Consider the following 24149-nt stretch of genomic DNA (forward strand, 5'->3'; position numbering starts at 1 on the left):
CGAGGATTATGCAAAAACTTCCTTACAACAGATAGAAACATAAAACAGTCAGTCTCCTTGTTTGAGTCGGTAACTAAATAAGGCTGAACTGAACAAACGCGAACTTTCACAAAGCTTCGATATTCAGTTGTTTTAAACTTTCGTAATGGCTATTTGCGTTCGCGGAAGACTTGTTGTTTGAGCTTTAGGTTTTTAAACCTTGCCTATTTATTGTGAAGACAAAAGACTCTGTTGTTTCGTGCGCAGATACTTTTTTAATTTTAATTTAGCTTTTTATTATGAATAGAGAAGAAATGATTAAAGATTGCTCCTGCTTTTCTCAGCGCTCAGAGTGTAAATAACGCGTAGGGATTATAACCTTATAAGTATTATAACCTGCTCGCTTGACGCTAAGCCATCACGTGAGCATATAAACACTATAACCTGTACGCGGTCTTTAGATCTACTCAGGTACGATACTCCGTGTGATATTTATTCAGCACTCGTTACGTTTCTGTTTTGGGAACTTTCTATAAAAACGCAATGCTTGCAAAGATGATTTATGACATCATCTAAAAAGTGGTTTGTGCTTGTCGATGACTTGATGAAAATGTCACCCATCACCCGGGTATTCCGGGCTGAAGAGCAGGAACGAAGTAGCCCACAACCGATCCCCAATCCTATCAAAAATTCATTCGTTTCAATTCTCAAAATTTATGTTTACCACCATTTTTACCTTTTTTCTGAACTTACCTTCTGACCAGAGATTTCGTTGACATGTTCTAATCGTATTATTGTTAGTTCAATTACTTGGTTCGTTTATCAAAATCAGTGCCTCCTGAAAACTCCAAATACCAAAAATAACCCTGTGGCCATTCACAAGTTCACTACCGTAGTCGGTAGTATGGGACGCGCGGCGTCTAGCATCAAGCTATAAAAGCGCCCTAAACCCTAATAAACAAACAGCTAAACGCTGGGCTTTGAGTGAGAAACTTCATTTTACTGCGTTTTCATTAGCTCGTTTTCTTGTGTGTGTCTGTTCGTGTGGAAATTTGATTTACAACTAACTTTGTAGTGAGCCACAGGTTTGAAATACTGAACATGGCTCAGAATCGGATAACAATATGATATATAAGAATGACATTAATTTTAAAAGAGGTTAATCTATATCTATACTAATATAATAAAGAGGAAAAATTTGTTTGTATTGAATAGGCTCCGAAACTATAGAACCGATTTGAAAAATTCTTTCACTGTTTGGAAGCTACACATTTCCGAGTTACATAGGCTATAATCTTTTTTGAAAAAAATTTGGGATCCTTCTATATGTTATAAAGGTGACTTAAATGGTAATTTGAATATTGAAACATAAGAAGAAGGAATAATAGAAATATTAAAACATATTTGAATATTGAAATATAAAAAAACGTAAAAAGTGGTGAAGCAATAGCTTTAAATGTTGTTTCTCTTTATTGAGGAACTCAGTTTGTGCTATAGTTTCACTGGGCTAAACTTTATTTTGATGTGAATAAAATAACACATCTATACTAATATATAAATCTACAGTGGTATTTACGGATGGTCCGTTATAACTACTGAACCATGCATCGGATTGACTTGAAACTTGGTATCCATGTAGAAAATACATACCTATACTTAATGGATAGGCTAATCTTTATATGAGTGTTTGGACTCCCTAATAATAATGACAATAAATAATAATGTAAATTTTAAGTCCCCAGCGAAGCGGGCGAACACGGCTAGTCTATCTATAAATACACAACAGGAATGACATATTTACATAATTTTCTATTGTTCTATTACTGTGATTTCATATGATGATACATGAATTATTTCTTAAATGGAATGTTGGAATAATTCTCATAAACCACAAGTACCTAATTATCCTTTTTTTTATTGCTTAGATGCGTGGAAGAGCTCACAGTCCACCTAGTGTTAAGTGGTTACTTGAGCCCATAGACATCTACAACGTAAATGCGCCACCCAACTTGAGATATAAGTTCTAAGGTCTCAATCTCTTTTTTTTCTCTCTCTTTATTACTGGTGGTAGGACTTCTTGTGAGTCCGCGCGGGTAGGTACCACCACCCTGCCTATTTCTGCCGTGAAGCAGTAATGCGTTTCGGTTTGAAGGGTGGGGCAGCCGTTGTAACTATAGTGAGACCTTAGAACTTATATCTCAAGGTGGGTGGTGCATTTACGTTGTAGATGTCTATGGGCTCCAGTAACCACTTAACACCATGTGGGCTGTGAGCTCGTCCACCCATGTAAGCAATAAAAAAATAAAAAAAAAAAGTATAGTTACAACGGCTGCCCCACCCATCAAACCGAAACGCATTACTGCTTTACGGCAGTAATAGGCAGGGTGGTGGTACCTACCCGTGCGCGGACTCACAAGAGGTCCTACCACCAGTAATTAATGTCTTCCGTTTGTGACATTGAACGACCCACCTGATGTTAATCGGTCGCCGGTATCCGTGAGCACTAAATTGCGAGAACAGCTGTCCAAATTGAAATATACAGTAAAAGTTGAGTTGAAAGGCGAACATTACAGTTACTATGGTATTCTAGGACCATTTATTATATGATTAAAACACTTTCATTGGTTACTCTTCCAATAAACTAAGTAAGTAATATCATAAGTTGTATAATTAATGAACTAATCACGAGTCAAATCCAGTAAACATTCTGTTATTTTAACTTTTATGTAACAACATCTTTTCAAAATGATGCAATTTTTCGAACGATTTTTCATCAATTTAGGCATTAGACTGTAGGGTTTCCCACTTCACACAAAAACCAGTACACACAAATAAGACTAGAAATATACTTTTTTTTTTTATTGCCCTTGTAGGCAGACGAGCATACGGCCCACCTGATGGTGAGTGGTTACCGTCGCCCATGGACTTCAGCAATGCCAGGGGCAGAGCCAAGCCGCTGCCTACCGCTAAAATATGTAGTACATAGTATGTTCTTCGGGTTTTCGCCAGTCGCAGACAGAATTACAACTACTTGTACGATTTAATCCCGTTCGATTACTTTACAGTTGCCATGGTCACAGACAACTGTCCGTAAAAATAATTTTAATTATATACCAGTAACACACACGCGCACACACACACACACGCACACAGTAACGGTAACTGCGTCGTATAACAAACTAGTTAAGACCAACACGTCAACACTTTATCGGGGCATAAAACCCTTCTCAAACGTAATCGCTTTCAGTAAAAGTTCAAAGTTCGGAAGCGGCTAAAGTTTCGTAAACTGAAGCACAGAGATATATCACCAAATAATATTTTATGGGTTTAAGGTATAGACGGTCAAGATGATCCGGAATATTGTGAGCGCGCACCACAGGGTGGACACCATCATGCGTATTATTGCGTATGTCTGCCGAAAATTAGTCATGCGTTTTGCGACGAGGACTTGTGCAGCTGCTATGAGACAATACAATTGATACCTGGACCACAAGCCTCAAGGCGACAGTATTCCTGTTGCGATGTCTGAGCCCCTGCCTAGGCTCCTATTGCTATTTAGATCCGTATATCCACCGATAAACACCAATATTTATTTATTTTACGAAAGACTAATACAGGATATTTCATTTTCCGAAATTAAATTATGACATTATATTTGTCGGTAAACAGACCTGTTTTAAACTACGAGCAATTGCTAAGTATAAGTATATTATAGAATAGTCAGTAACAACTTTGCCTACTCTTCTATTAAAGTACAAAGTCAAACATATATTTTTCCTTAAAAATTGTGGTTACATACAAACATTGTTAAAATTGATAATGATAGGAAAAATACGTAGTATAATATAAAACCACAAATTTTAATTGTTATCAAATAACAGAGACCGTGACCTAGTTGCGTCAGGTGCATGTAGTGTTGGTAGGGGCAGACTGCGTCTCACGATGTCCCGCCATCTCTCCCTGCTCGAGGCCATTCTACTGCACTCATTTAGGGGATCTTCCACTGCAGTTTTAATTTGGACGGTCCATCGCATTGGTGTCCCCCCGCGCGGTCTTGTACCATCAACCCTTCCCTGTACAACGAGGCGTTCTATGGACCGGTCATCTCGTCGCGAAACGTGTCCGAAGAAATCCACCATTCGAGACTGTACTATAGTAAATAGACGCTGCTTGATGCCGAGTTCCTGAAGTATCGAGACATTTGTACGAAAGTCGGTCCACGAAACTCCACGTATTTTTCTTCAGCACCACATTTCCAAAGCGTCTATTTTCTTCCTTACCTCGTCTCGCACGGTCCAAGTCTCAGCAGCGTATAGAAATATAGAGAATATTAGTGTTCTAACGAACCTGATCTTTGTGGTTTTGGTTATGTTTTTATTTCTCCATACTTTCCTCAGCCCGTCCATCGCCGACCTCGTGACAGCCATGCGCCTTTTGATTTCGTCCACGCATCCGCCATTATTTGAGATTAAAGCCCCAAGGTATATGGTATGACTGAACCACGTCGCAACCCCCTATTTGAGTCACGTCCGGCGAGTTATTCTCAGCGCGATCGACAATCATCACTTTGGTGTTACTGCGGTTAATCCTCAATCCAAACTCAAGGCTCACGGCTCAAGGCTCATGTTCCATCCTCGACAGCAACTTCCCCAAGCATTGCGCATTAGTTGCAAACAAAGTGGTATCATCCGCATATCGCAAGTTTGTAATCCTATACCCCCAATTGCTACACCATCTGTCCAGTCCTCCAAAGTCTGCACATTACAGTGCTGCGATTTGTTTTGTTTTTTTGTTTGTGTGTATTTGATTATACTTTTCATATATTTTTTAGTGTTTTAGTTACTTATACTGGTGTTCGCAACAATGATTGAGGTTCGACCACAATCACTGATACCTCAAAGCTTAGCTTCATTTCCCATTTTTTTATTGTAAAAAATTACGCTTAGCTATTGAACAAAATAAATAAAACCATAATAAAAAACAAAAACCAGTTTTTACCAGCAAGCCAAACTAAACCTTACGCTATTTATAAATTAAATGGATTCTAACAACATAGTTTTCACCCTCTTATTGTCGTGAGAACAGAGTACGCTTCATCGACAGATGCTGCAGACGATGGACCCTGCAACAACGGTGCTGAACTTATCCTAATTACTAGGCAATTATAATGTCACAGTCCTCGCGCCCAATCATCCTCTCACATGCCCTTTGCAGAGTGTGCCTAGCGAACGTTTTCTATTGTACCCAACAACCCCAACAAAGCAATCGCTATAACCATCACGTCGAGTCTTGACGGAAACTTAGAACCCTCATCAGTCAGATATAATCGCCTCATGTACAAAATCCACTTTATTACTAGTTCAAAGTTCGTAAGCGGTTATAAACTTACGTTAAAGGGAAGCGGAGAAATGTGCTTAATACTGGTAGGGGCGCTATATGGGGCGGGATTACCGTCGTGCGCATTGTTCCTGCGAAGCAACCAAGCCTGGAGGGTTAGGGTAGCTATTTTTGACTACAATTGAGACCAGGACAGCATCTGTCGAGATGAGCGTCGACTTTATCGTTTTTGTGTTAGGTATCTCATCAGTGTCTGTAGTATGCTATGACATTGACGTTATGTTGTTTATTTTAGTAAGCTTATTTAATCATCTGTCTCAACAAAACAGACTCTGCTACAAGTGTACGTGGCAAGAGAGAGAGAAAGAGTCTGCCCATCTACGACAATCAGAATCTTGACCATTTTCTACCAAAAGCCAGCAACAGTTTGATGGATGGGTCAGTTTATATTTGCATGCGTCCTGTACCCAGTATTGTGAAATTCCCATTTCACAATACTGGCCGTTCGAAACGTAATTTATGTATGGCCGGCGATAAATAATGAAATCAAATGAATTTTATATCAAAAAATTGTAGGTGATGCTGTTTTCAAATATATATTTTTTTGTTCCTACCTTAGCGGATAGCCTTGAGAGGCTATATCAGCGTCGCCTTAACTAGTAGGTGAGCTCGCGGGGCTCAAACCTGACGAAGTTGCTAACACGAACCCTAGCAAGAGCCGTGCTTCGCAGAATTTACAACCGGATCGGAAACGCGACCCACTGAGAAGATCCGGCGAGAAACTATGTCTGAGGGTTTTTCAAATAATACATTTGTATCTTCTTCATCAATGCGGACACGTTATAATTACGAATATCACTGCGCCGGCAGATATACATCGATACCATGGGTACATATTTCGATTGATAGAAATCAAATATATTGATAAAAAAATGACTGATTTTCTGTATACTTAATTTAAGTGCTGTATTGGGCATTCTGACGTTATCAATATTAAGTTACGGTACAAGGCGACAGTTTATATTAAGTATGTAACTTGGGCACTTGAGGCTTGACGGATCATGCGCTAATGGAATTTATTGAACCGCACTGGAGAATGATTGTATTTATTCATTATTTTATATATTTGTTATTTATGCTGTAGACGAGTGAACAAGATCGCAGCCCAATTGGTATTAAATGGTTACTGGAGTCCGCAGGCTTCGAGGTTGACGGTGTTCAGGGGTCCTAGATACTGCACCAACCTCGGTAAGAAAGCAGCTCTCAAAAGACTAGTTGGGTAATTACATAATTTGCTTTAGACCTTTTTGCTGGCACTGTTGACCGTTTTAGACGTGACCTCTGCGACCTTAGCCTTACTTGATAAGCTTATTTTTTATGTGTAATAATGTAGGTATGTAGTAGTATATATAATAAATATCAAATATGATCTATGTTTTTATATAATTTTTTTTATTGCCCTTGTAGGCAGACGAGCATAGGGCCCACCTGATGGTGAGTGGTTACCGTCGCCCAAGTACTTCAGCAATGCAACAAACCGCTGCCTACCGCTTAATACTCTCCACAAGCCTCGTTTGAAGAAGGACATGTCATAGCGCTCGGGAAACACCGTGGAGGGGAGCTCATTTCATTCATTTTCGGAACCAAAAAATGAACCGCTTGTTTCCTGGTGTTAATTGTTTACCAGAGCCCATAGACATCCGCAGCCTGAATGGCGTCACCGATCTTGAAACGACCACGACTTCAGATTATGTCAAGCGGGGAGTCCTGTGCGAGGCCATTGGCTGATCTACCCAGCTTCCTAAGCTGTTATATTATATTATATGATAGCTGGTAATGATAGCAGAATATAGCTTCCAAAAGCTACAACTCGTCGATCGTTTTGGCAGACCTCCAAGCGCAGCGTAGTGCATCGGCCGAGTAGTATCAGGCTCGCTGACTGACTCCAATTCCACAAGCGCTGGAATATGCTTGATCACTACATAGTATAAAACAAAGTTGCTTTCTCTATCCCTATATCTGTCCCTATGTATGCTTAAATCTTTAAAACTATGCAACGGATTTTGATGCGGTTTTTTTAATAAATAGAGTGATTGAATAGGAAGGTTTATATTTTTTTTATTTTTTTTTCTTGCTTAGATGGGTGGACGAGCTCACAGCCCACCTGGTGATAAGTGGTGGAGCCCATAGACATCTAGAACGTAAATGCGCCACCCACTTTGAGATATAAGTTCTAAGGTCTCAAGTATAGTTACAACGGCTGCCCCACCCTTCAAACCGAAACGCATTACTGCTTCACGGCAGAAATAGGCAGGGTGGTGATACCTACCCGCGCGGACTCACAAGAGGTCCTATGTATTATTATACATCCATTAAATAGTGGAAAAATCAATAATAAATTACAGTTTCCGAAGCCAAACGAGGGCGGGTGGCTAGTTATTTCATAATTGCTACATTGGTTACTCTTAATACTTAAAGGATGACATGTCCTTCTTCAAACGAGGCTTGTGGAGAGTATTAAGCGGTAGGCAGCGGTTTGGCTCTGCTCCTGGCATTGCTGGTAACCACTCACCATCAGATGGGCCGTATGCTCGTCTGCCCACAAGGGCAATAAAAAAAATGTGGTAATTCTCATTTGTTTGTTCGAGGTAACATACGTAAGTCCCTGATCGATTTAAAAATACTAATGTCGACCTTACAGAACGTAATTGTATTTCTCTGATAAAGAGTGTGATTTAAAAAGGATGGCGGAGTTTTTGGAGACGGTCTGACGTCCGCCTGGGGTTTAAATGCTCGTCCGTAAATTCATGTGCATTATTAACAATGAGACTTTTTCCAGCAAAATGAAACAAGCAATTTAATTATTGTAGCCATGACGTAACAAATGAACGAACATACCTCCATGCAACAACTTGCCTTGCGACACAAGGTAAAAATACGCAGCCTAAATATATGGACGTCATTTCGGATCCTCCCGATCCACTAACGGTGCTTTTAGGTACTCCAAGCACCGGTCATCGCTCTCGTCGAACCCGTCGCTTGCGACGAAGGGCTCGGTGAGTAAATTAACCCACAGACACAGCCCACTGAGTTTGTCGCCGGATCTTCTCAGTGGGTAGCGTTTCCGATCCGGTGGTAGAACCTGCGAAACACGGCTCTTGCCAAGGTTCGTGTTAGCAACAACTTCAGGTTTGAGCCCCGCGATCTCACCTACTAGTTCAATGAATCTAGAATAACCCCTCGAGGTCACTAGAATACGTAGAAAAAAATATCCAAATGAAACACTACCCTACAATTAATTGTATAAAACCGCCGCGCCGTAGCCGCGTAGACTCGCCGCGACTACACAATATGTACAAACATACGTTGGGATGATACACAGAACTAAAGCGATGCGATAAAAGCCTTTGAAAACGCGAGCATAAAGCTAATTGTTTCATGAATGAAACATTCTTTCGGCTTTGCTCGAAAACAGTGGCTGCTGGTAGACGGGCAAAGATTATGTTGTGTTACATAGAAGGATTTATGTTTTCTTGTGCTTAATGTCAAATCAAATGGACTATGCTTCGATTAAACAACTGTTTGCTGTTATTATGCGATTGTTGGGCTGACTATAATTATTGAGATCGTTTAAAAATCCTCTGGACGCACATTGAAAGATCATATCCTAATGGTATTTTTTTACCGGGATCCGGTATTGTATGGGACAGATGTGTATTATAATATGATCTATATTATACTAATATTTTTTCACTGCAAGGCAGATGTAAACAAGTGTAGATTAAATATTAGTTGTTTAATCGGTTTTTCCTCACAGGACGGTTGAGGGGAATACATTTTGTATTTAAATTTTGCTAACGAGTCCGGAGCAACCAATATTTCCCACGTTGGATATCGATAAGAAAAAAATAGTTTCGCATTTTAACTTAGATGTCTTTATTTCTTGACTCCTAGACAATAAATCTGAAATGTAGAAGTTTCCAAGGTAAGATATCAGTTGGCTTTTTTTGTGTAATAAAAATCAAACGCGCAAAATTACAATTTGCGTAATTACTGGTGGTAGGACCTCTTGTGAGTCCGCACGGGTAGGTACTACCGCCCCGCCCATTTCTGCCGTGAAGCAGTAATGCGTTTCGGTTTGAAGGGTGAGGCAGTCATTGTAACTATACTGATACCTTAAAGCTTATATCTCAAGGTGTGTGGCGCATTTACGTTGTAGATGTCCATGGGCTTCAGTAACCACTTAACACTAGGTGGGCTGTGGGCTCTTCCACACATCTAAGCAATAAAAAAAATATATGTGTCGATGCCTTAACTAAATCGCCATAGAAAACATCTTAATTTGAGAATAAATCGTATCTTATCTTTTATCTATCTTTAACTGTTCTATGTCGCATGTTCGACGTGCCTGGGCGGGCGGCGGGGCGAGGAGGGAGGTCGGCCCGGCTCACCTCAATCAAGCCTTCAGTTCGCGTCTGAATGTTTGGGGGAGTGTACGTCTTGTCGCCCGCATGGGACCCTAAACCGCGAGTTGCTAAAATTATAATTATTAAATTAAAAGATAAGTGAATGTCGCTGTGTTTATTTATTACTGTGTAATTAAATAACCTTGATAAATCACGGCTTCGAAGGACTTATCCAACGTGAGTACTCGTCAACGTTTATAACAAGAAATCGTTTTAGTCCAAATCCATTACCTACTTACGACCAGTGCTTATAAACGATCAAATGAAACTATAATTCAATAATAATAAATATAATTCGAGTAAGAATTTTCGTTATATGACATTTTTCCCCTCTACTATAGCGAAGATTTCTATAGCACCAATTTGTCCTGAAATACCTACATATGATTTAAACAAAACGCAAGCACGAATGCGAAAAGTTCTAACTCTACGAATACTGAGACATCACTACTATATTAAACAAGAGGAATTACGCTTTTTCGAGAATAATCTTGACCGTTTAGCGGAATATTTAATTATTCAATCAACGCAATAATTTTTTTACTCCAGTTTTTGTACTTAATTATACTGTTACATAAATTTTAATATTCTCAGCATCGGCTGACTACACTTAAGTAGGTATGTACATTTTAAGAATTTAGACACCATTTTTTTTCGAGAAAGATATATAGTAGGGTAAGCCAGCATACCATTTTTTCAAAACATATAAAACGATTTTTCCAATAAAAGTTTGCTTTGTCCACGTACGTCAATTAAAATTTAGAACTGTGTGTACGAAAAATCTAATTGTAACTTGTAGGATACCCATTTCCACAGAACATACAACGATACACCTGAGGCCTAGAGCACCGGCGAAACTATGGCGTGCCGGCTTTGGCCTATCAAAACAAATTTCCCTAATACCCTTCTGTAACACGCTGTATCGAATGATAAAATATTCTTTCTTAGCTCTTTATGTATTGATGATTCAATCGAATCCATACTTAAATACACAATTAATGATAGTTATTACAACACAATAACCGGAAAACAGTAAACTGTTCGAAACTTGTAAAAATTGTATAATTAAGACATAAAAACAAGATTAACGTTGGATTGTTTGGCTTGTGACAACGAAAGAATAAAATTTTGAGATTTGAAGATTCGTCGGTGAAGTAGTTACGGAGACCGTGGACCTAATAACGTGAATGCACCGCCCAGCCTGAGACATGAGGTCGAATCTCAAATTAACTGTATAACATCAAACTAGTGCGAGGTCATTCTACCCCAGGTATATTGTGAGGTCGTGCGGGTAGTTTAACATACCGCCTGCTTCTGTCTCGAAGCAGTCGTACTTCCAATATTTTCCTATTCTAGTAACCTCAAGGGGTTATTCTAGATTCACCGAGCTAATAAGTGAGCTCACGGGTTTCAAACCGGAGTGTTGCTAACACTGGCCCTAGCAAGAGCAATGCTTCGCAGAATCTACAACCGGATCGGAAACGCGACCCACTGAGAATTTCAGTTCCACTTTAAAACCGTAATACAATATAATTGTCGCTACGACCTCATATCTCAAGGTGCGTGGCGCCACTTACGTTGTCATGTCTGTGGACTCCAGTAACCACTTACATCACTCCCAACAAATTGCATAGTCGATGTCCACGGACGGCGACGACCAGCTGTGTTTGCGACTGTTGATAATAAAAAGGCAAAGAAGGTGTCATTTACAGACTGAATCAAAATTAATTTGTGCCGTTGTAAGTCGTAATCGTATGTAGGTACATTCATAACCACTCGTGTGATGACCAGATAGGTAATTGGATTTTAATAACAAGCGGCTTTTGACGGAAAAATTCAAGATAACCAACTTTATTGAAACTCATTATAAAGAGGCTATTAAGAAGAGGCATTAAAACAACTCATGTCTAATTGAAAATAAATTGGTAATGTAATAAATAATAAGGTTGTAATGACAACACATTATTACGTTTGACGAATCAAGCTGGCCCGTCCTACTTCGCGTGGTCAATCTTGGTCGATGACATTGTCATTCGTAACGTCTCTGTCAACCGAGAATCTTGACCAGGATGAGTACACTGAAGTTCGTTTCGACTCTCCACCCTTATAAGAAATATACAACGCCAACAATATTAAAAATGATAAAACGTAATACATAAAATGACTTAAGTCTCGGAAGTATCTCTTGGTGGAACTACTGAGTAACTAGACGAACTCTGCTTTTTTATTATTAATATTGTGTTTAGATAGCTGTACGAGCTCGCCTGGTGATAATTGGTTACTGAAGTCCATAAATATCAGAATCACTTCTAAGTTTGCCTTTATAAGCATCCGTGGCTGATCCGATAAACTCATGTAGGGACCCATGTTAGGTCACTCTCCAGTCTCCAGTAGTTATCTATAAAGGACTAAGGATACAAAAATTAAAATCTGACCTGGGCCCACGAATGACTTCTATAATTTCATGATACTAATCGCGTCGTTGGTCTACCAGGACCACGTCGAGACACTGGATGACTGACCCAAAACACAAATTACATGTCAAAAATGAATGAAACAGTAAATGACCCGCGCTCAGTGAGCTATCATAATCTTGCCGATTCCGTTTTATCGAAACACTGATAAGGTTTGATTTGATTACAAATTGACAGAACTGCGTCTCTTTTATAGACAACGGCCGAGTTAAAGGCTCATCTGGCGCACGGCGGTCCCGATATCATTGTGATGTCCACCATCGCCCGCTTCGCAGTCACGTAACAAATAGTTACTATACGATACTTCATGTCTCAAGGTAGTCTTCTTTAACATCATGTGGACGGCGAACTCGTTGAGCCATCTAGAGCAACAGGTTAATTATGGGAAGTTGGTCCCTATCGGCTGTTATCGTCCATAGAAGAATTTAGAATTGTACAATCTCCCAAAGATTCGGAACGGTTCGTGCCACGTTGATTATTATCGATATTTCAAACTTTATGACAGCTATAAAAATTGTAGCATACAAGATCGTCTGATAAACACTAGAACATTACCGAAAACATGAATTTAGGTAGCGTCGTAGTTATGTAAGTGTCCCAAGGTAGGTAGGTAGGTGCAAGGCCGGATCGATGCCTCGAACCGTGTTTGCGTGGAGGGGCGACTCTTAGCACTTGTACTAATTAACTCTATATTAAGAACCTGATCGTTGGCGCGACAGAACGATTGACGGCCACATTGGTGACACTATCCATCCCATTTCAGTTGAAAACCAACACATTCTGATTTGACGGGTGTACTGTTACCTATGACCGATAATTGAACTTCAAGTTAGAGCTCCGTCGTAAAGTCGCAAATGTGGAGACCATTATAATTTGGTAGTATTGGTATGTTTGATCGCGTGTACCTACACCACATCCATTTAAGGACAGGTGTGTCCGAAACTGTGGCGGCGCGGCACGAGCGAGTGGGACAAACACGATTTTAGCCCGACTTTTATTGAATTCGTCGTGGCCTAACAGCCTGGCCACGGGACATTCGCCGATACGAATATTCGCGCGGTGCGAACGGCGAAGCGTCTAGCGACTAAAATAAGAGCATAGAAATGTACCTAACAAGCCACGCGCACGGGCGACCGGCGAAGCGACCGGCGAAATGTACCGAGCGAATCGCGCGATGCGGCGGGCGAGCAAAACAAATGCATGAATACGGACGGCGCGAGCCACGGAGTCGAGCGGTAGTCGCGGCGAATAGTACAGTGATTAAATGAGTAGTTGTTTTCGCCGCGAAAAATTAAAACCGAAATTTTTATATTTTTTATTTATTTTTTATTTTATATTTTTAAAGTCGTCGTGGCCTAACGGACGTCCGGTGCAATCGTGTTGAGCGATGCACCGGTGTTCGAATATCAGGCGGGTACCAATTTTTGTAATGAAATACGTACTCAACAAATGTTCACGATTGATTTCCACGGTGAAGGAATAACATCGTGTAATAAAAATGAAATCCTCAAAATTATAATTTGCGTAATTACTGGTGGTAGGACCTCTTGTGAGTCCACACGGGTGGGTACTACCACCCTGCCTATTTCTGCCGTGAAGTAGTAATGCGTTTCGGTTTGAAGGGTGAGGCAGCCATTATAACTATACTTGAGACCTTAGAACTTATATCTCAAGGTGGGTGGCGCATTTACGTTGTGGATGTCTATGGGCTCCAGTAACCACTTAACACAAGGTGGGCTGTGAGCTCGTCCACCCATCTAAGCAATAAAAAAAAAATAGCTGAAATACTAGCTAGACCAGCTATTTGGAAGTCTAGCCACCCAAAGTATTTCTCGTACTTCTTGTGGAATTCTCCATCTATAGGTACACTCCGATTCTTATTCAAATCATGTACTTCACAATCTTTTCCAAATAATAGGTCCTGAACCAAAAAACTATTAATTTGTAAGCAATATCGAGATAATTTCGATATAGACATTTCGCTGTCGGACTTCCTTACTAGTCGCGGCGGCGAACGTGAGTACCCGTGGCCTGCAAACGGTGCTCCGCGAATGGTCGCCTCGTCCACCGCTTCGCTGTTCGCACCGCCGATCCCCGTGGCCAGGCCGTAAGGGTTAAGACGCCCGGTACATTCGTATTGAGCGATACAACTGTGCCGGTGTTCGAATCCCGTAGTCAGGTATCGATTTTTCTAATTTAATACATAATTAAGTAATGTTTACGATTGACTTCTAAGATTAAGGAATAACATTGTGTCATAAAAATCAATCCCGCAAAAATTTTAATTTGTGTAATTAATAGTGGTAGGACGTCTTATGAGGCCACACAGGTAGGTACCACCACCTCGCCTTCTCTGCCGTGAAGCAGTAATACGTTTCGGTGTGAAGGGTGGGGCAGCCGTTATATTGTAAACACTGAGGCTTTAGGACCGATATTTCAAGATGGCTTGCGGCATTTACGTTCTTGATGTCTATGGGCTACGGTAACCACTTAACACCAAGTGGGCCGTGATCTCGTCCATCCATCTAAGCCATTTTTCCTTTAAAAAGCTTGATAAATGTATGTTTCATAATGACTGTTTAGGTAAAAGTGGATGAAATATGTTTTCTTATAGTTCACACATCACAACTAGGAATTTCGTTATCGTCCTAGTGACATAAGATCGAAATTCTAACTATACAACCGGCATCATTAATTCAATGGAAATAGACAGGGTAGTGGCAACATGGAACACACCGCTCTTGCTACGCAATTAAAAAAAATGTTGGGAACGAATGTCATTATCACGTCCTGTTATTATTGCATCGTAGAATTAGTTCGCCAATAATTGTTAAGCTTATGTAAGTGCTTACTCGGGAGCTTCCGGAGGATTTGAACCCATTTGAACTTATAACTGCTATGCTTATAACGCGATACAGTCGGGTACAGCGGCGTTGCTTGGGCCAGGTCATTTACTGTGGTAAAGGTACGTTTGTAGGTATTGCATATGTTACTCCAGGTAGTAAACTATTTTTAATACGCTTTTATTAGCTTCAGACGTATGTATGTTAGTATGTAACGGAATCTTTGAACATGATTTTGGCCCCCTTCAAAACGTCGGATTAACTCGAAATTTGGTATACATATTAAGGACCGATGACAATTCTACATTAAAAAAATTATTGAAACAAAAAAAAATTAAAAAAAATATAGTTTGAAAACTAACAAAATACGCTTTTATAGAAATACCAACTAAAAATAGAAAATAAATTTTAATAAATTTGAATTAAAAATAGTGTAAGAAAAAATGATTTTATTGTAAAAAAAAGCTAAGTACAGTAACAGATGTTGATATTATTAAGTATGGGACAATTCTAAACTAATTTAATTATTCAGTGTTGGAGGAAACAAAACCACAAAATTTATTAATCAGTACCGAAAGATCGCAATTCCATTATTGATCAAATAAAAACGAGTTTTATGTGCACGGTTAATAAGTCGATTCTGGCTTGCATAGAAAGTATCTTCGTCTACCCTATAATTGTGTTGAATTGTTTTCCTCAATAGCTCGTTAGTCGTGGTCTCAGTCCCATTCACAATCATATAAAATTAACATACAATACACAGTTTGAAGCTTATTAAGACACTGATGCGATTAATTAATGGAGTCGCAAGTAGATACTCTCTGCGGCCGAGAGCTGCGGTTATGACGTTCCTGTGAACTCGATCGATCGATGTTGGTTCGGAACCATTTTTGTATTATACATATTTCAAACTAACGTCCTCATGAGCCAAAGAAATTTTGGAAATGCAATTCTCATGTTCTATTTGTTTTTTTTGGCTGTTCTACACACACTCATCACTTTTTACTGTTATTCTCATAATCCTCTCGCAGGTCTGCTGGAAGAGATTTCTTAAAGAAATAAGCAGTGCCTTTGTACATAATTTTCCTATTACTCTGTACTATGTCTTCTTTTTTGTGTGTATATAAATAAATAAATAAATTAAAAAAATGTAGTGTCTTTTTTTATTATTTACTAGCGACCCGCCCTCACTTCGCTTCGGGAACTGTAATTTATTACTGATCTTATTGAATTTTCCCTTATACAAATCTGTTTCTGACTACTGTTGTTACTACAAACACAATAAAAAAATTACGTAAAAAAAACAAAAAATGTAATCTTTCCTCTGCTTATTTTCATGGTTCACTATTTTGGGGATAATTGCTTACACATAAAAGATAGAAATACGCTGTGCGGGCTTTTTTGTAGAACTATTTAAGATAAACATTACCATTTTACATATAAAAACGTATAACTCCAAAGATTCTCGCGGCGTACGCCAGTATACTTCGCGGATGGCAGATTTTTTTCCTACTTACTTGATACTTATCGTTATATTTTGGATAATTCACACTATATCTTTATAAATTATAGCCTATGCGATATTCTGATGCGTAAGCTGTATTGTTGTAAAGTTTCATCAAAATCCATTCTGTACTTTAGCGTGAACGAGTTTTTTTTTTATTTATTTTTATTGCTTATATGTGTGAACGGGCTCACAGCCCACCTGGTGTTGAGTAGTTACTGGAGCCCATAGACATCTACAATGTAAATGCGCCACACACCTTGAGATATAGTTCTAAGGTCTCAGTATAGTCACAACGGCTGCCCCACCCTTCAAACCGAAACGCATTATTGCTTCACGGCAGAAATAGGCGGGACGGTGGTACCTACCCGTGCGGACTCACAAGAGGTCCTACCACCAGTAAATAAACATACATACATTCTTACAAACTTTCGCGTTTATAATATTAGTAGGATTGATGATTATTGTTATCGCATTCGGCAAAAAATATTCAAATGATTACTTTGCATACTTTGTTATTAAATTGTAATGAACTGTTCAAATTACTTCAAGTTTCAGTTGGACTGATACAACGATTCTCTTTCTATTTGGAACACCAAACTAAACAAGTCCGCTAGCAACATGACGCAGAATCAGTGTGGCAAATAAATAAATAAAACGGATGGATATTCATAATACGGCAACATTACGACACATGACAATGTTTACGATAGTAACACAAGAAGTGCTCGTAACTTGTATATGCGCGGAATGCGGATTAACTTAATATATTTATGGTTTTTTTGTGTCGCCTTATAAAACTTGGCATACGTGATGTGATCACATCGCTAATCCGAACATAGGGTTGTTTTAGATGCGTACATAAAATGACAGCTTCAGTATAACTTCCCAGACATTCTTTTTCGCGTCGTTCGGTCGATGAATGAATATTTAAAAAAAATCTGATATTTAAAAAAAAAACTAATATTTACTTAAAAAAAAAAAGACATGCCCGCTGAATTTCTTGCTAATTCTTCACAGGACGGAGGCTAGTTTTAGTGAATTGGCGGTAGTTCTTTTGACGTTCAAAAAGTATGTACTGTCATTTATGTTGAATAATTTTTATTTTATTTTATTTGATGAGCACACGGCGGTCCCGTGGCTAAGCGACTGTTTGCACCAACAACCAGAACGCGCAGTGTACTACACACTAACTGAAGCCTCTCATTGCGTCACAAATAGACAGAGGAATTTTATTAACCAGTGCGGACGACAATACGCAAAAGGTTTCCCAGACTAACAGATCAACTTCAAAGGAAAACTCACGAGACTTTTCCTAGGCAATTTCCCGCTAAATGTAACGAGATTAGCTTGGGCGTGACGTCATCACAACGCCACAGCCTAGGTGATTTTACGACATTTTACTGTCTTAGGTAAGGGTTTGTTTGTCTGTCTACCTTTTATAGAGTTAACTTTACTTATGACGCCACATTAAGCTATTACTTCGGTTGTGTCGGATTTAATGTGCGAAATAATCTAAACAGCCCGACAAAGACTATGCAACTTTTATATGCTAGTCTTGTAATGGCATATATCTATACTAATATTATAAAGCTGAAGATTTTGTTTGAACGCGCTAATCTCAGGAACTACTGGTCCGATTTGAAATCGAAAAAAAAATCTTTCAGTGTTAGATAGCCCATTTATTGAGGAAGGCTATAGGCTATATAACATCACGGTAAGACCAATACAAATGGAGCACCAATAAATAATGTTTCAAAATAGCGGTTTTAAAATAATAATTGACAATAAGACTTGAATGATACAAAATAGGGGTTTTAAATAGCTCCTTAACATTCTATAATTCAAAAATATTTTCACTTTCTACATAAATGAAGTGGGGGTAAAATTTAGCGTTATGCCAAAGTACCTATATTACCTATATTAATTATGAATTCCGGTTTGAATCTCCCCAAGAACTGTTTAGTGTAGTAGATGAGTAGATTAGCTAACGGTTGACCTAGTAGGTATTACTAATTGGTCATCGGGTCATACACATAAGAACCACCGACCTGTTTGAGATCTGAGATTGAAGCCTCAATGAAATTGTATAACTTCATGATATTGGGCAGAAATAGGCAAGTAACTGGCGGGACAATCGGGCAAATAAATTGGTTCCTGCCCGCAAAACTGCAACATGGCTCCATCGCTCGATACGAATGTAGCGCCGCGGACGATTCTAAATGTCATTCCTAGTCTGTAGTCCGCGACTAGCGAGCCTGTCTTCGGAATGTCAGAATTTGTGTACAGAAGCACGCAATACAACTTTTCCGCCCTCCCCTTTCTTTACGTCACTCTCAAATTGTCAGATTAGTGGAATATACACTTTTTAGCATGTAATGAACTCACCCTAGCTTAATCTGACGTTCGAGATTTTCTGATGATCGATTTTTTTTTACTAGTCTGATCCTTTATCCCTGACGCGCGGCCTTATATATGGGGCTCATATTTGGTGGAGGTACTCAAACGGGTACAAGGTATCCTCCTGTATATTAATTAATCTGCCGCGCTTTAGTAAATCCCGAAATCCCCGCTTGGTCTCCCCTACTACAACACACTATATCAAACGGGGTACTCGGCTGGCACAAGATTACTCATGTTTACGACTTCTGATGACTGCATCGTAACACCACATTTTGCATCATTCCTCCCAGATCTTAGGACATCAAACAAGTACAACTTACTTAATCTTATCTTTGAGTATAAACCTTTGATACACGAATAAACAAACTATTAATTAACGCATTACTTGCATTTGACGTCAGAAACTCTGACGCCGAAATGTGACGCCATCTATGCAATAAAAACATGGGTAAAACATTCGAAATCTTTAAAGTCGAAAGGCCCACCTTTAGGCAAAAACCAGTCACAAAATGGAGGTCGAAATAAAAATGGATAGATTATCGAACGAAGGATAAATGTGACAAGTAGCGTCACATGTGATTAACGTCAGAATGGAAAGTTGGGTTGAGCGAAGTGAATATACCAATCACTGCGGCCCTCAACATTACGAATGCGCCATCGTCAAAGGAGGATCCGAATAATGTTATTTTTTGAAGTTTTACTTTCGTTATCAAAGATAGAAACCGGATGGTTTTATCAACGTAAATTATCTTCGTGATTATAGAGGAGGAGGCCGCATTGATAACGAGATGTTCATACATAATACCTACTCTTTGATTTCGCAATGCTACAGATAAATATCTACACAAGATTTAAAATACTGTATTGTTAACGTTTTTACAGGACTAGTACATTGTGTCTTAGCCGTAAAAAAATTTATATAGCTCAGATGGTTGAACTAGCTCACAGCCCACCTGGTGTTAAGTGGTTACTGGAGCCCATAGACATCCACAACGTAAATGCGCCACCCACCTTGAGATATAAGTTCTAAGGTCTCAAGTATAGTTACAACGGCTGCCCCACCCTTCAAACCGAAACGCATTACTGCTTCACGGCAGAAATAGGCGGGGCGGTGGTACCTACCCGTGCGGACTCACAAGAGGTCCTACCACCAGTAATTACGCAAATTATAATTTTGCGGGTTTGTTTTACATACTACATTCATTTACATACTAGGAATTCCATCAATCTGTCAAATCACAGATGTGTTAGAAAAAAAAGTCTTACCAATCACAACGACGTAATTAGAACTTAAATAAGATAAGAAGCACAATTATGTAAATTACAAGGTGCGTTTCTGAGAGTGAAATAACATCTGCGTTAATTGAATCGAAATTATCATTAATTCAATCTTCTGTAGCATAATTCCAATTATTTTTAATAACAGGGTGTTTCATTCATAATTTGATATAGATAATAATAACATGTTGCAAAATTAATTGTATATACGAAATTTATTATCTACTAATTATAAGGAGCAAAGTGTATTGTGAGTCCACGGAGGTTGCTGCTTCATGTAACACCAATTTTATTTTAGCCGCGAAGTAAATCACGCATTCCGGTTTGTAGGGTATGTCAAAGACGAAATATACAATTGAGACTTGGAAGTAATGTCTCCAGGACTGTGAATTTAATGAGATGAATGCCTCATATCATCATCAGACAGTAGATTAGTAGACAATAGGAAACCGGTGTGATGGTGAGGCTTGTCCACGTTAACAACGCGTCTGCTGTCCGGTGATTAATATTATTTAACTTGTAGAAGCACGTTAATAAAGCGATGTATCACGGAGTAATCTATATATTAAAAAGTGAAGCAAAAACTTTGTACTCCTTTTTACGAAAATTGCGCGGACGGAGGTGTATGAAATTTCCCACACTTATAAAGAATATAGAGAAAGAGTGCAGAATGCTAATATTTTATTAAATTATACATAAAAAATACATTAAATCAATAAAAAAACATACCATGTATTTGACACTCACGCAGGCATACTATTTGTTTATTGTCAAACTCCTTATTGCTTATAGTATGTGGTCAAATTGAGATTAGATTGAATGTTGTTTGTCTTTATTAATATGTGTATAAAGTGTAAATAAATAAATAAATAAATAGTCTTTTTTGACAATAGAATCATAATAGTGTACAAACTTATAATTTCAATTAATTATAGTCGAATTTCGACTACCAGGGGACCACTAGTATTCCGGAATTTTGTGAACATGTGGTACATACAGCTTACGTATTTGTAAACTATTACCGAACAGTATTACCTGCAAACTAATCTATATATGCTTAGTACGAGCTTTGTTAACGTTACCGATCGCGTAAAAGTGAACTCAAATTTGTATGCAGTTGGAACAGCGCCCCTAGCGGCAAACGTTCCAACTCCATACAAATTAGAGTTAACTTTTACGCGATCGAAAACGTTCAAAAACACGCACTAAGCACACCGGTCTCCTGCTGTGAGCGGATCGCTATACTTGTTGTAGTACCACGTTGGCCGACATGTGAGTATCAGTCACACGCTTATCATCACAAAATCTCAATGCTATCAAACTCTTGAGAGATAAAGTAAAGCATTCACACTTTGTCGGAGAAGAACGAAACTCGTTTGATCTTAAGACGAATCGCGATATGATGCTGGAGACAAATGGGCATACAATCGACCTTTTTTTTTTTTATGTGAGACTCAGCGATCTGCATGGTGTTGTGAGCAGACCGCGGGCCCAAGGATTTTAGGGCCCACCCACTAAACGACTCCCCTGCACTCTTACACCCGACGTCCGATCCCCTCCGAGGTCAGAACCCGGATGAGGTAGGGGGGCTACCGCGGTCAACACTACAACCAGACGGCGCGGCTCACCCCAAGGACACCCAGCCGACGGAGCCTTCGAGGCGAATCGAAGGCTCTGAAACGTCGGCCGTCTCGGTACGGCAGCCCGTCGGGCCGCCCAGACGGTGCCGCTGGTGTCCCGGAATACCCCGCTGGACCAGAACCAGCCTGCCGGGTCGGGACGCGATATACCGTCGACCGGTCGCTCTCTTCACTCCACGGCAGCGCGCTAGAGTGCTGGTAGCGCGCCGCGCGGCCTCACCCCCTCAGGTCGCCCCTTGACCTTCGGGGGAGGCCGCTACCTACAGGGGCCGGGACGTACGGGCGTATTCCCGCCTCCGGCCCCCGGCTCGACGGCGACGGATCGGTGCGGAAAGGGAAGAGCTCTCCCTCTCTCGCTCCGCCGCTTCCTTCTGCGAGATGGTGGACTCGCAGAAGTCGAGCATCGCCTTCCAGCACGCGTCGCTGCCGAGCATCGTAGCCACGACGCGCGGCAGCGAGAGGTCCTCTCCTATGACCGCGACGAGGGCGGCGCGTTGCTCGTCGAATCCAGAGCAACGCGCCAGTGTGTGTTCCGCTGTGTCATCCTCGTCGCGGTCCGCGCAGTGGTGGCACTGCGCCGTCGGTTCCCTTCCGGCTATCTTAAAGAGGTACCGGCCAAAACACCCATGGCCGGACAACATCTGCGTCAGCCGGAAGGTGAGGCATCCGCGGTCGCGGCCTACCCAGTCCGCGAGAACCGGGCGGACCGCCTCGACGGTACGGAGGCCGGCCGACGGGTCCGCCAAGCGGCGAGACCACGCCTCCAGCACGGACCGCCGAGAGTGGAGCCTCCGCGCTCGAACTACTCCTTCGCCGGGGCGCCCTTCCCCCCTAGAGCGGAGGTCGCTACGCCACCTGTAATCGGCAGCGAGCGCCTCCGCCTCCAGGTCCCAGGGTGGCGCCCCGGCGAGCAAGCACGCCGCCTCGAAGGAGACGGTGCGGTATCCTCGGATCGCCCTGACCGCGATCGCGCGCTGCGGACGTCGCAGCGCCGCGACGTTCTTGCGGGTCAGGGCGTGGCACCATACGGGAGCCCCGTATAGTGCCATCGACCGCGACCTGAATCTTCACTTTTTTTCCCCCTACCTATGCTGATATGATAGCCTTGAGAGACTATTTCAGCTTCTCCTTGACGTGTAGGTGAGCTCACGGGGCTCTAACCGGGAATGTTGCTAATACTGGCCTTAGCAAGAGCAGTGCTTTGCAGAATCTACCACCGAATCGGAAACGCGACTGAGAGAATCCGGCGAGAAACTCAGTGGGCTGTGTCTATGGGCTAGTTCACTCGTCGAGCCCTTCGTCGCAAGCGACGGGTTACCAATAAATACAAAGAAAATTTATGAAGTTATTGGACGGCGACAAAGTGAAGCGAACCCCTAAGTTGAAATTCCTCGCGCGCCACCTACTGGACGTTAATAGTGCATTGTCTAACATGCAATGTTAACGGCGGCAATTTCAGCTTACCGGCGTGTCTGAGATTATCAACCTCAGACCAGAATCTATATTTTTATTAATAAATCGATATTGTTAATTGTTTTTTAGATATTTACGTAGTACTTGATGGACGAAAACTCTACCTACGGTGGTTGAGTTGTTTCTTGACCTTGAGATGCGGCGGGAGATCGTGTGGCCAGTTGCACTAAGAACAAGGATTGTCTTTGATATAAGATGGATGTCTCAAAAAAGAGTGTAAAAATCAACTTAGTAATTATAGAACGAATGTCAAGCTGGCAAGCCGCGTTATAATGCTAAAAACATATTGAAGGCTTCAAGTGATCATGTACACACTTGGAGACTGATCGACTGATCGATACGCAGGCGGACGGGAATCTAATTTGTTTCAGATGCGTGCACAGATTGTATTGCTAAGCCATAATATGTGTACAAGTATTAAATAACGAAATATCAAAAAATATATACGCAACCTTTACCGTTTGTTATATGTAGTTCCGCGCTGGGCTGTCGGCTGAAGGCAAACTCGGGAAAACAACCGTCGTTCTATGTTGACGAAGAATTTACTTGGAAAAAATTTCCTTTGACCCTCCTGCGACACTATTTGACTTCCGGCGGACCGACGAGATCAAGATCAAGCTCGTCTTACACGGTCACGAGTCCATGGACACCAAACGTGATCGCTTCCATTCACTTGAAAGTAATGTCGAAACCTCACTTATAGTGTGCCTGTACTACCCCACGGACCATGATGATGAAACTGCTAGTTTTAA

At 40.6% G+C, this 24149-nt stretch overlaps 1 protein-coding gene across 2 annotated transcripts in view; it reads left to right on the plus strand.

Annotated features, from left to right (window-relative positions):
• The first annotated feature begins 9791 nt into the window (after positions 1–9791).
• Positions 9792–24149, plus strand: part of LOC114248759 (cGMP-specific 3',5'-cyclic phosphodiesterase) — an 82389-nt gene continuing 68031 nt past the window's right edge. For both annotated transcript variants that reach the window (XM_089738776.1, XM_089738777.1), the window contains exon 1: positions 9792–9959. The gene's annotated coding sequence lies outside the window, so the exon portion shown is untranslated. The remainder of the gene's footprint in view (positions 9960–24149) is intronic.

The sequence above is a fragment of the Bombyx mandarina genome, chromosome 26 (assembly GCF_030267445.1).
Source record: "Bombyx mandarina strain Sakado chromosome 26, ASM3026744v2".
NCBI lineage: Eukaryota > Metazoa > Arthropoda > Insecta > Lepidoptera > Bombycidae > Bombyx > Bombyx mandarina.